This window comes from Mus caroli, chromosome 4 (assembly GCF_900094665.2).
Source record: "Mus caroli chromosome 4, CAROLI_EIJ_v1.1, whole genome shotgun sequence".
NCBI lineage: Eukaryota > Metazoa > Chordata > Mammalia > Rodentia > Muridae > Mus > Mus caroli.
Genome location: NC_034573.1, coordinates 80,909,718 through 80,918,839, shown reverse-complemented (window position 1 = coordinate 80,918,839; position 9,122 = coordinate 80,909,718). Strand labels below are relative to the sequence as shown.

The 9,122-nt window shown below is 40.8% G+C and overlaps 1 protein-coding gene across 2 annotated transcripts in view; it reads right to left on the bottom strand.

Moving 5' to 3' along the window:
- Focad (focadhesin) overlaps positions 1-9,122 on the bottom strand; it is a 294,020-nt gene that overhangs the window by 276,348 nt on the left and 8,550 nt on the right. The window contains exon 1 of one of the 2 annotated variants that reach the window (XM_029475893.1): positions 7,322-7,344. The exons of the other annotated variant lie outside the window; for it this stretch is intronic. The gene's annotated coding sequence lies outside the window, so the exon portion shown is untranslated. Of the gene's footprint in view, positions 1-7,321; positions 7,345-9,122 lie in introns of those variants that run through there. 2 annotated transcript variants of the gene reach the window in all.

Genomic DNA, 9,122 nt, shown 5'->3' with positions numbered 1-9,122 from the left:
ATAAGGGACTTTCGGGATAGCATTTGAATTGTAAATGAAGAAAATAGCTAATAAAAAATTGTTTAAATAAAAAAAACATTTTTAAACACTTTTATGCTCACACAAAAGAATCGTTACAACTTGGGAGGTTAAGGCAGGAGGCTTCTGAGTTCAAGGCCAGCCTGAGATCCAGTCTCAAAACCAACATAGTAATAATAGGAAGCTTTGGTCCTGTGGAGGCTTGATGACCCAGCATAGGGGAATGCTAGGGCGCAGAGGCGGGAGGTGGGGGGTGGGGGGAGCACCCTCATAGAGGCAGGGGGTGGGGGGTAGAGGGATTGTGGAGGGGAAACTGGGAAGGGGATAACATTTGAAATGTAAATAAATAAAAAAACCAATTTTTAAAAAACTGTTGCTCTTACAGAAGAATGAAAAGGACAGTAACCTTCCTGAGATAGTGTCATGTAATAAGAGGCAAGTCCAATCCAACTAGTCTGGATTCAATATGCACATTAAAATGCCTAGAAACTACATTTGGGTAAAGCTTGGGGGCGGGGTGGGGGGGTGATCATTTGCATTTTCTAATTTTTTTCCACAAAAAACAAAAACACATTTTGTGGGGGGGAGGGGGCAGTGTTTGTTTGCTGAGAGAGAGTTTCTCTGTTTCCAAGTCTAGCCTGGAAATTCTGAACTCAAGAGATTCTCCTGTCTCAGCATCCAGAGTAGAAACCATCGGCCTGTACCAGTGCATCCAGAGTCCCTTTTCTTACTTTAACCAAGTTACAAAGACAAAAATCTTCATTCCGATCTTAACATATTCTTTAGAAATAAGGAATACAGCTGGGCATAGTGAAGCACACTTTTAATCTGACCACCCAGGAGACAAAGAAAGGCAGGTCTCTGGGAGTTCAAGGCCAGCCTGGTCTACACAGTGAGTTCTAAGACAGAAAAAGCTACACGGTGAGACCTTTTTTTTGAAGGGGAGGCGGATGAATACGGACATGGTGGGACACACCTGTAACCCCTTAGTTACACTAAGCACTTAGGAGGCAGAGGTGGGAAGATCAGGAGCCCAAGGTCTTCCTCGGCTACACTGTGAGTTCTAGGGCAGCATGGGTTATAGTCTCAAAGACAAGCAAACAAAAAAAAAAGTCAAACCTGATGTCACACCCAGGGGATCACAGCACTCAGAAGGCAGAGGCAGGTGAATCTCTCTGAGTTTTCGGGTGTCCTGGTGCACTTAGTGAGTTCCAGGCTAGACAGACAACACAACACATTGAGACCCTATCTCAGAGAAGAGAGATGGGTGAATAAGAAATGAATGAGAAAGAGTAATGTTCTGATACCTAAATCACTTCAAGTATTGAAATCTACCGTTAAAGGATTCGTAAAGTGTGAGCATCAAAAACAGAAAAATTAATGATGGGAGATTTTGCTCGCTGTTTCTACTTATGCTTACGCAAAGAAATATCGAAAATGGGCCAGTCTAATTTTACCAAATAGATTTAATTGACTTTAAGGCCATTTTAAAACTTACTCATTTTCAAAGAGAAAGACAACCAGCATAATTTTTCAGTTTCTTTTTCAGTTTCATTTTTCTTATTTCTCACATCAAAATAAGGCTTTACTCTTGGAAAGAATCCTGTAGACCAATTACAAGCTTAATGGCAGTATTTGTTGATTGCTACAAAGTGACCAATCAACTTCATTTGTTATTTCTCATAAAATTAAATTACTAAATTCATGCAGAATAGAAAAGTTAGAGCTTAGTGGTTTTAACTGGCATCCTTAGCTGACTAAAAGCAGACCAAATCAAAAGCAGAATTTTATAGTAAATTTATCTATTGTTAACATTATCAATGTATCCCAAAATGGACCCAGAGAATATCTCACAAGTGCAATACAAAGTAACAATAATCACAAAGGTTAGAAATCATAGAACTACCCTGCAAGGCTGAAAAACTGGCTTAGGGTATGAACACCTGTTTGTCCCAGCACCTATATCAGGCAGCTAACAACCATCTATAACTCCAGCTCAAAACTGTTCAGTAGGTCCCCACTGCACTTTAAAATAAAACTCAACTCCTTACCACAACCCAAAGGCCTAATGTGATCCAGTCTTCAGCCTTACTGGGTTTCAGCTCACTCCTTCAACCCCTCAAACACTTTTCCATCTGAGACTAAACCTCTTATTCCCAAGCGTTTTTGCCCATGTTGTCCAATCAGCTGATTCATCTTCTCCCTTCCATCTCCCTGAGACCCCCTACCCTGCTATAGCACCCCAACCTCAAGAAAGTCCCGGGTGTATTTTTGATCATGTGAGTTTAAAGTTAACTATGGTTTGAATGGGAATCTTGGGCTCTTTTTAACTACAGGACTTGGTGTGTGTATGTGATTTGTTTGTTGGTGGTGTTGTTGTTGCTGCTGCTGCTGTTATTGGATTTGTTTGCGGTTTTATGTTTTTCTTGAGCCAAATTCTCACAATGTAGCCTTGGCTGGAGTGACACTCAGTATGTAGACCAGCTTGACCAATACCTCAGAGACCCACCTGTCTCTGCTACTCCTGTACTGAGGTTAAAGGCGCGCTCCACCATCCCCAACCCATTTTCTTTCATAAGAGAATTCTCATTGAAAAAGGTGAGAGTAACTATTCACCTACATGCTGACTCAGACACAACCACACTGAGATTGCTTCACTTCCACTAATGAATGCTGGCTGGCAGGTAACCACACCATGTGAAGTTCAAAGCACAGCTCAAATGAACAGGAAGTACACAGGTTTGGGTACATAAACCCAGGGTTTGGATAACAGTGGAATGTTCAGAAACAAACAAATGTCCAAAAGCACAATGATGTAGTGGAAGCTACTGTACAGTCTTTCTCAGTTCCTGAAGCTACCTCGGGGCTTAACCTACAACTTGACATTGTATTCTAAGCAAAAAGAATACGTATCCATGGTATAGAGGAGACAAACTAGAGAGGTAGGCTCTGTCTCTAACATCCCTCCCAGCTTCTCAAGACATGCAGGACCTGAACTGTGAAGGGGCCATTTCCCTCTGGGAAAGCAGCTGCATGTGCTCAGCCCCTGGATGCCAATTAGAAAGTGGATCAAGCAGGCAGAGTTCTCCCCAAAGCTACGGAATAATTATCCTGCACTTCTGAGTCTCGGGAGTTTCTGTGTCTTATTCATCACTGCAGAGCTATTCATATCAGCAGCTAATAAATGTCTGTTGAATGCCGTGTTTAATACAGTATCTAATATAAAATAAGGTCAAAAATGTCAGAATCGGGAACAGCTAGTTATAACACAAAGTGAAAAATAAGAGCACAAAATGAAAGCACAAAGTGAAAAATATGAGAATTTACATCTTTTAATATTTACTTTTTCTCTTGTGTGTATATGCATAAACGTGTACATAAGTGTGTAAGGAGGCCAAAAAAAAAAAAAAAAGGCATCAGGTGTCCTCCTCCATCACTCTCCACCTGTTTCTCTGAGGCAGGTTCTCCTTGAACCCAAGGCTCAAGTCTTAGCTTAGCCTAGGAGCTGGCAAAGCCCAGCTACCCTGCTCAGTGTTGAGACTGTAGATGTTTGTGTGGAATGCTCATGACAGTGCAGCAAGCATGCTTAGCCAGGGAACCCCCTCTCAGGTTCTGACAATTTACCCCTTTCTCACTAATTAAGACTCAAAATCAAATTGATAAGAAAGAGAGTAAAACAATAAATTTTTGAATAAGTTTATTTCCGTATTATGTAGTATGCTGAATTCAGCTGCCAACACATTTAAGGTTGGGAAATAATTAGTTTATTTACACCTTACTCGAAGCTTTCCTTTTAATTAAGCAAGTAATTTTCATATAGGTTGTACAGGGTGAACTTTAGTCAAATCCAAAGAGCAAATGAGCAAAATTCTGAGATTTTATTAAATACATTGTTTTTTCATTTGAGTGAACTCTTCAAAAATTCAAAACACATGCAAAAGCTTGCAAGCTTCCTCCACTGTTCTCAGCTGAACCTGATGGAGATGGGAAATGAGTGTGTTATGTGAATGCATCATAAGTTTTCCATGAATGCTACAGTTGACAGCTATCGTTTATCACAGCCAAGCTCTTAATCTGCTACATCCCAGAGCAGTGCTCGATGTATTTCCCACTGGGGTAAAAGGTATTTTAAACATATAATTACCCAAAGCAGTAACACTTACTAATCTTTTCTAAAAAGCTAGCATTTTTCCTGGTCAGATTTGTTGGTAGGATTCCTTGATAACCTGATAAGTGACTAACCTTCTGTACCATTCTGATAGGTAATCCTAAGTAAATAGCTCTGCATTAACAGAGATAACCAGCAGCATCAAGAATTAGAAGATGATCCTGGTAGGAAATGCTCAAATCCAACTTTAAAAGGCAGGCTGTTGAATGCCTTTGGGTGAAGTTAAGGTTCTCTCGTGGTTTAGGGTTTTGCTTGGTGTTTTCAGTTGTCCTATCTGTCTGGCACTGGTGTAAACCTAGTCTCCAGCATGCTAAGCAGGTATACTAGGGTGAACCTAGGGTCTCCAGCATGCTAAGTATGTATTCCACAACTCACATCATCAACCCTCACATTCCTAAGAGTGGGCCTGCTCTATAAAATGGTCCTGTGTAGCTTCCAGAGGGATGCATCTGTGTGGTAAGGGATGAAAAGACCACCACCAACAACAACAACCAACAACAACAACCACCACCACCACCACCACCACCACCACCCGGTCTTTCCCCTAGCCATCAGATTAGCTGAACTAGGCTTGGTGATCAATGGAGTGACAGAGAGCAGATAGATTGCCTTCATATCTTCAGATTCTTCTGATTTGGGAAAAGTGGAAATGCTATTGTTAGTTTCTTGAAGCAGAGTCTCACCATTTAGCCCTGGCTGGCTTGGAAGTAGGCAGGCTGGCCTTTAAGGCTGGCTGCCTCTGCCTCCCAAATGATGGGATTAAAGGTTGAGCCACTAGCCTTAAACAGAAGTTGTAAAATAATTCTTACCTTCTTATAAGAATTTAACTTCACAAATGTTTAAGCCAAAACACACTATTTTAACATACGTAGACTTAAAGGAACTTTTTAACCTGCTAGAAGTAAAAGATTCATGTACCCGACCCCCAGAGCCCTCCTTGCTACTTAACTCTGTGGATTGTAGCTTGGTTATCATTACTTAACAGCTAACATCCACTTATTTATAAGTGAGTACATATCATGTTTATCTTTATGGGTCTGGAATGCCTCACTCAGGATTTCTTTCTAGTTCCATCCATTTGCCTGTAAATTTTATGATGTTACTTTTTTAACAGCTGAGTAATACTTCATTGTGTAAATGTTCCACATTTTCTTCATAAATTCTTCAGCTGAGGGATATCTGGGTTGTTTCCAGCTTATGGTTATTATGAATAATAGAGTTTGCAGATAGTGGGGGTGGTTAGGGATGACAACAGGAGGGATCAGTTGTGGGAGGGATGGAGAGAAAGAGCACAGGATTGACGACTAGAATTGGAAGGCATTGAGGGGTGATGTAGAAACCTAGTAGAAACTTCCTGGAATCCATGAGGGTGACCCTAGTGAGGACTCCTAGTAATGGAGGAGAGTGATCCTAGGGAGGACTCCTAGTAGTAAAGGATAAAGAGCCTGGACTGGCCACCTTCTGTAACCAGGCAAGGTTTCCAGCAGAGGGACTGGGGCACCAATCCAGCCACAAAACCTTCAACCTACAACCTGTCCTGCCTGTAAGAATGTACTGGGTGGGGCAATAGTGGCTCAGACCCTCTCTCAAACAAGGTGGAAAAGGACACCCAAGGTTGTTCTCTGACACACATACAAATCATATATATGCACAATATATATATATATATATATATATATATATATATATGAAAGAACATATATACATATATGAAAGAAATGCTTACAACAGACAATAAGACATCCTCTTACAATAAGAGGATGATGAGGAATTACATTCTATTACATTTGTCATTATATTTGCTATGTTAATGTTTTCTTACAGTAGGCATACATTACTTTCTTTAATTAAAATGGGGTTATTAATTATATCCAAATAAAAGCTTAAGATAAATTATTTTACTCTCAATAAAAATAAGTGATCTACTTACTCACTGGAAGCCATGGTCTTCTATCATCTACTTAACAGGCAGTTTCATCATAGCACCAAGGCTAAAAAAAAAGTCTCATTTGATCCAATTATACCAGTTATTAAGTACTATTTAATGGGAAAGTCACACCTTTGAGTTATTAGAAGCTGTAACAGTCCTGCAGAATTCCAAACAAGTAATCTAATGGAATTACATTTGGTTCTAAACTGTTTGTCAGGAGATTAATCATCTGCCTCTGAAAAAAAAACTAAGTGTTCCTTCAGTGTGTTCAACATCTTCTATTTGTTTTAATCAGCAGAGGGTACAAAGTTGGCAAACTTCAGGAAAAGATGGCATTTGTATTAATTTTCCAATACATATACAACATAATATCTATATAGCCATAGTCGCCCCCCACCCCCACTTTGGTAGGTAAGAATTAGGAAAGTCTTCACATATTTTAGCATCTGTCAAAGAATAAAGGTCTTTAGAGGGTTGGAGAGGTCCCTCAGTGGTTAGAGTGTATACTACAGGACCCAAGTTCAGTTCCCAGCACCCACATCAGGCAGCTCACAACTATGTGTAACTCCAGCTCTAAGAGGACCTAACTCCTACAGACTCAGTGGGCACCCACATACCATGCACACACGCATGCACACACACACACACACTTACACACACAAACAAAAATCTTTTTAAAGAAAAGGAAGGTCCTTCTAATATGGTAACAGTTGGACAGACACTTGAAAGAAGTAATGAGATTCTCTAAGAGAAGAAACAGAGGGCAATGGCCTGGAAGCAGAAGGATGCTTAGCAAATGCAGCAAGCTCTAAGACACCAGTGTTGTTAGAGCAAGATGAGGTGGTTGGGAAGTGAAAGTGAAGAAAGAAGAAGGACCCAGGTCACATTAGGGCTTATGAGGATTCTGCGGGGAGACTTGTACATGCCTGTAACCATATCACATGACTGCAGTGTTTTGGACAGAGACAACATGTTTAGCAGATATTTTTTTAAAGGTTATCATTGCTTCTATGATGTATAGGCCATTAAAAAATAAAATAAAATAAAATAAAAAACAGAAATGACGCCTCTGCTATGAGGGCACTGCAATAGCACTAAGGAGCTGGGCTAATCGCTCATCAGCAGAGTAGCTGCCTAACAATGCATGAAGTCCAGAGTTCAAGCCCTAGCAATTTATAAAAACTGGAAATGGTAGTTCATTTTACCTGGCAGAGGTAAAAGGATTACAAGTTTAAGACCAGCATTAGCTTCATACCAAGCTTCGTGCACACACACATGCACCTAGAAAAAGAAGAAAACGGGCAAACATATGATGGGGCATGGTAGGTAAATCCTAAAGCTAGCACAAAATTGACAAAATAATTTGATGAAACTAAATGTATTTACTGCAGTCCTTATTCATGCTGCATTTGAAATTTTCCACAGTAAGATGTTTTAAAGAAAAAAAAAAATGGGCCTGGCATGGTGGTACACAGACCTCCATTGCTTGTGGGAGTGCAAACTTGTACAGCCACTATGGAAGTCAATATGGTGGTTCTTCACAAAAGGGGGAATTAATATTCCTCAAGACCAGGATATACCATTTTCGGGCATATACCCAAAGGACACTTCATTCTACCACAAGGGCATTTGCAGTTTTACTCATAATAGTCAATAACTGGAAACAATGTAGAAGTTCCTCAGCCAAAGAATCAATTTTTAATAATGTGGTAAACTTATACACTTGAAACTCAGCTGTTTAAAAAGTAACAAAATAAATCAGGAGATTTGCAGGCAAATGGATCCATCTAGGAAAAAAATGCATTATGAGTGAGGTAACCCAGACCCAGAAAGACAAATATGGTATGTATTCATTTATATATGTATATTAGCTGTTAGGTAAATGATAATTGGGCTAAAATCCACAGACCCAGAGAAGTTAGATAAAGAGGGGGACTCCAGAGGGATGCACAGATCTCCCTGGGAAGGAGAAATAGGATAGATTTTGCAGGTGGACTGGGAGGGTTAGTGGAGACAGGAGAGGAAGGGAACAGACGGGGTAAGGGATAGAGGAAGAATACTGGGAAAGACAGCTGAATTTGAGGAGGATTTGGGAGGTGATGTAGAAAGCTAGTTCAGTGGAAACTTCCTGGCACCTATAAGGGTGATCCTAGTGAAGACTTCTAGAATAGAAGATACAGAGTTTGAACTGGCCATCCCTGTAGGCTTACAGTGGTGGGACTGAGTTGCATTCAGTGGAGTTGTTGGCTGAGGGGGTCCTGTGGAGATCCCTAAACAATCAAAGTTGATTACTAAGACAACACTGACAGCAGGGGCTCCATTGCCAAGGACAGCATCCACTTAGCCCACAGAATGAAAAGGTCAAACTGGTGCCTGCATGGAGCTTTCAACACTAGGCTCTAGTTTCTTTGGAGCTTCAAGGTACTCAAGAGGCACAGAAAGAAGAACCTGGACACCAACCCAGATACAAATCCTTTGATCTATAATCTGTCCAGCCCGAAAGTTGTTCTGGAGAAATGGTGGCACAGAACTTGGGGAAATGGCTGACCGATGTCTGATTTAACTTGAGGTCTATTCAACGAGAGGCGGCCCATACCTGACACTGCCTGGATGACCAGGAAACAGAGTCTGGATATTCTAGAAGCCTAAGGTAGAACCAAAGACATCTGGAGAGAGAGAGAGAGAGAGAGAGAGAGAGAGAGAGAGAGAGAGAGAGAGAGAGAGAGAGAGAAGGAAGTCGGGAGGAGGAAGAACAGGAGGAAGAGAGAAAAGGAGGAAAAGGAGGAGGAGGGAAGAAGAGGAAGAAGAGGAAGAGGAAGAAGAAGAGGAAGAAGAAGAGGAAGAAGAGGAAGAGGAAGAAGAAGAGGAAGAAGAGGAAGAAGAAGAGGAAGAAGATGAAGAGGAAGAAGAAGAGGAAGAAGAGGAAGAAGAGGAAGAAGAGGAAGAGGAAGAGAAGAAGAAGAAGAAGAAGAAGAAGAAGAAGAAGAAGAAGAAGAAGAAGAAGAA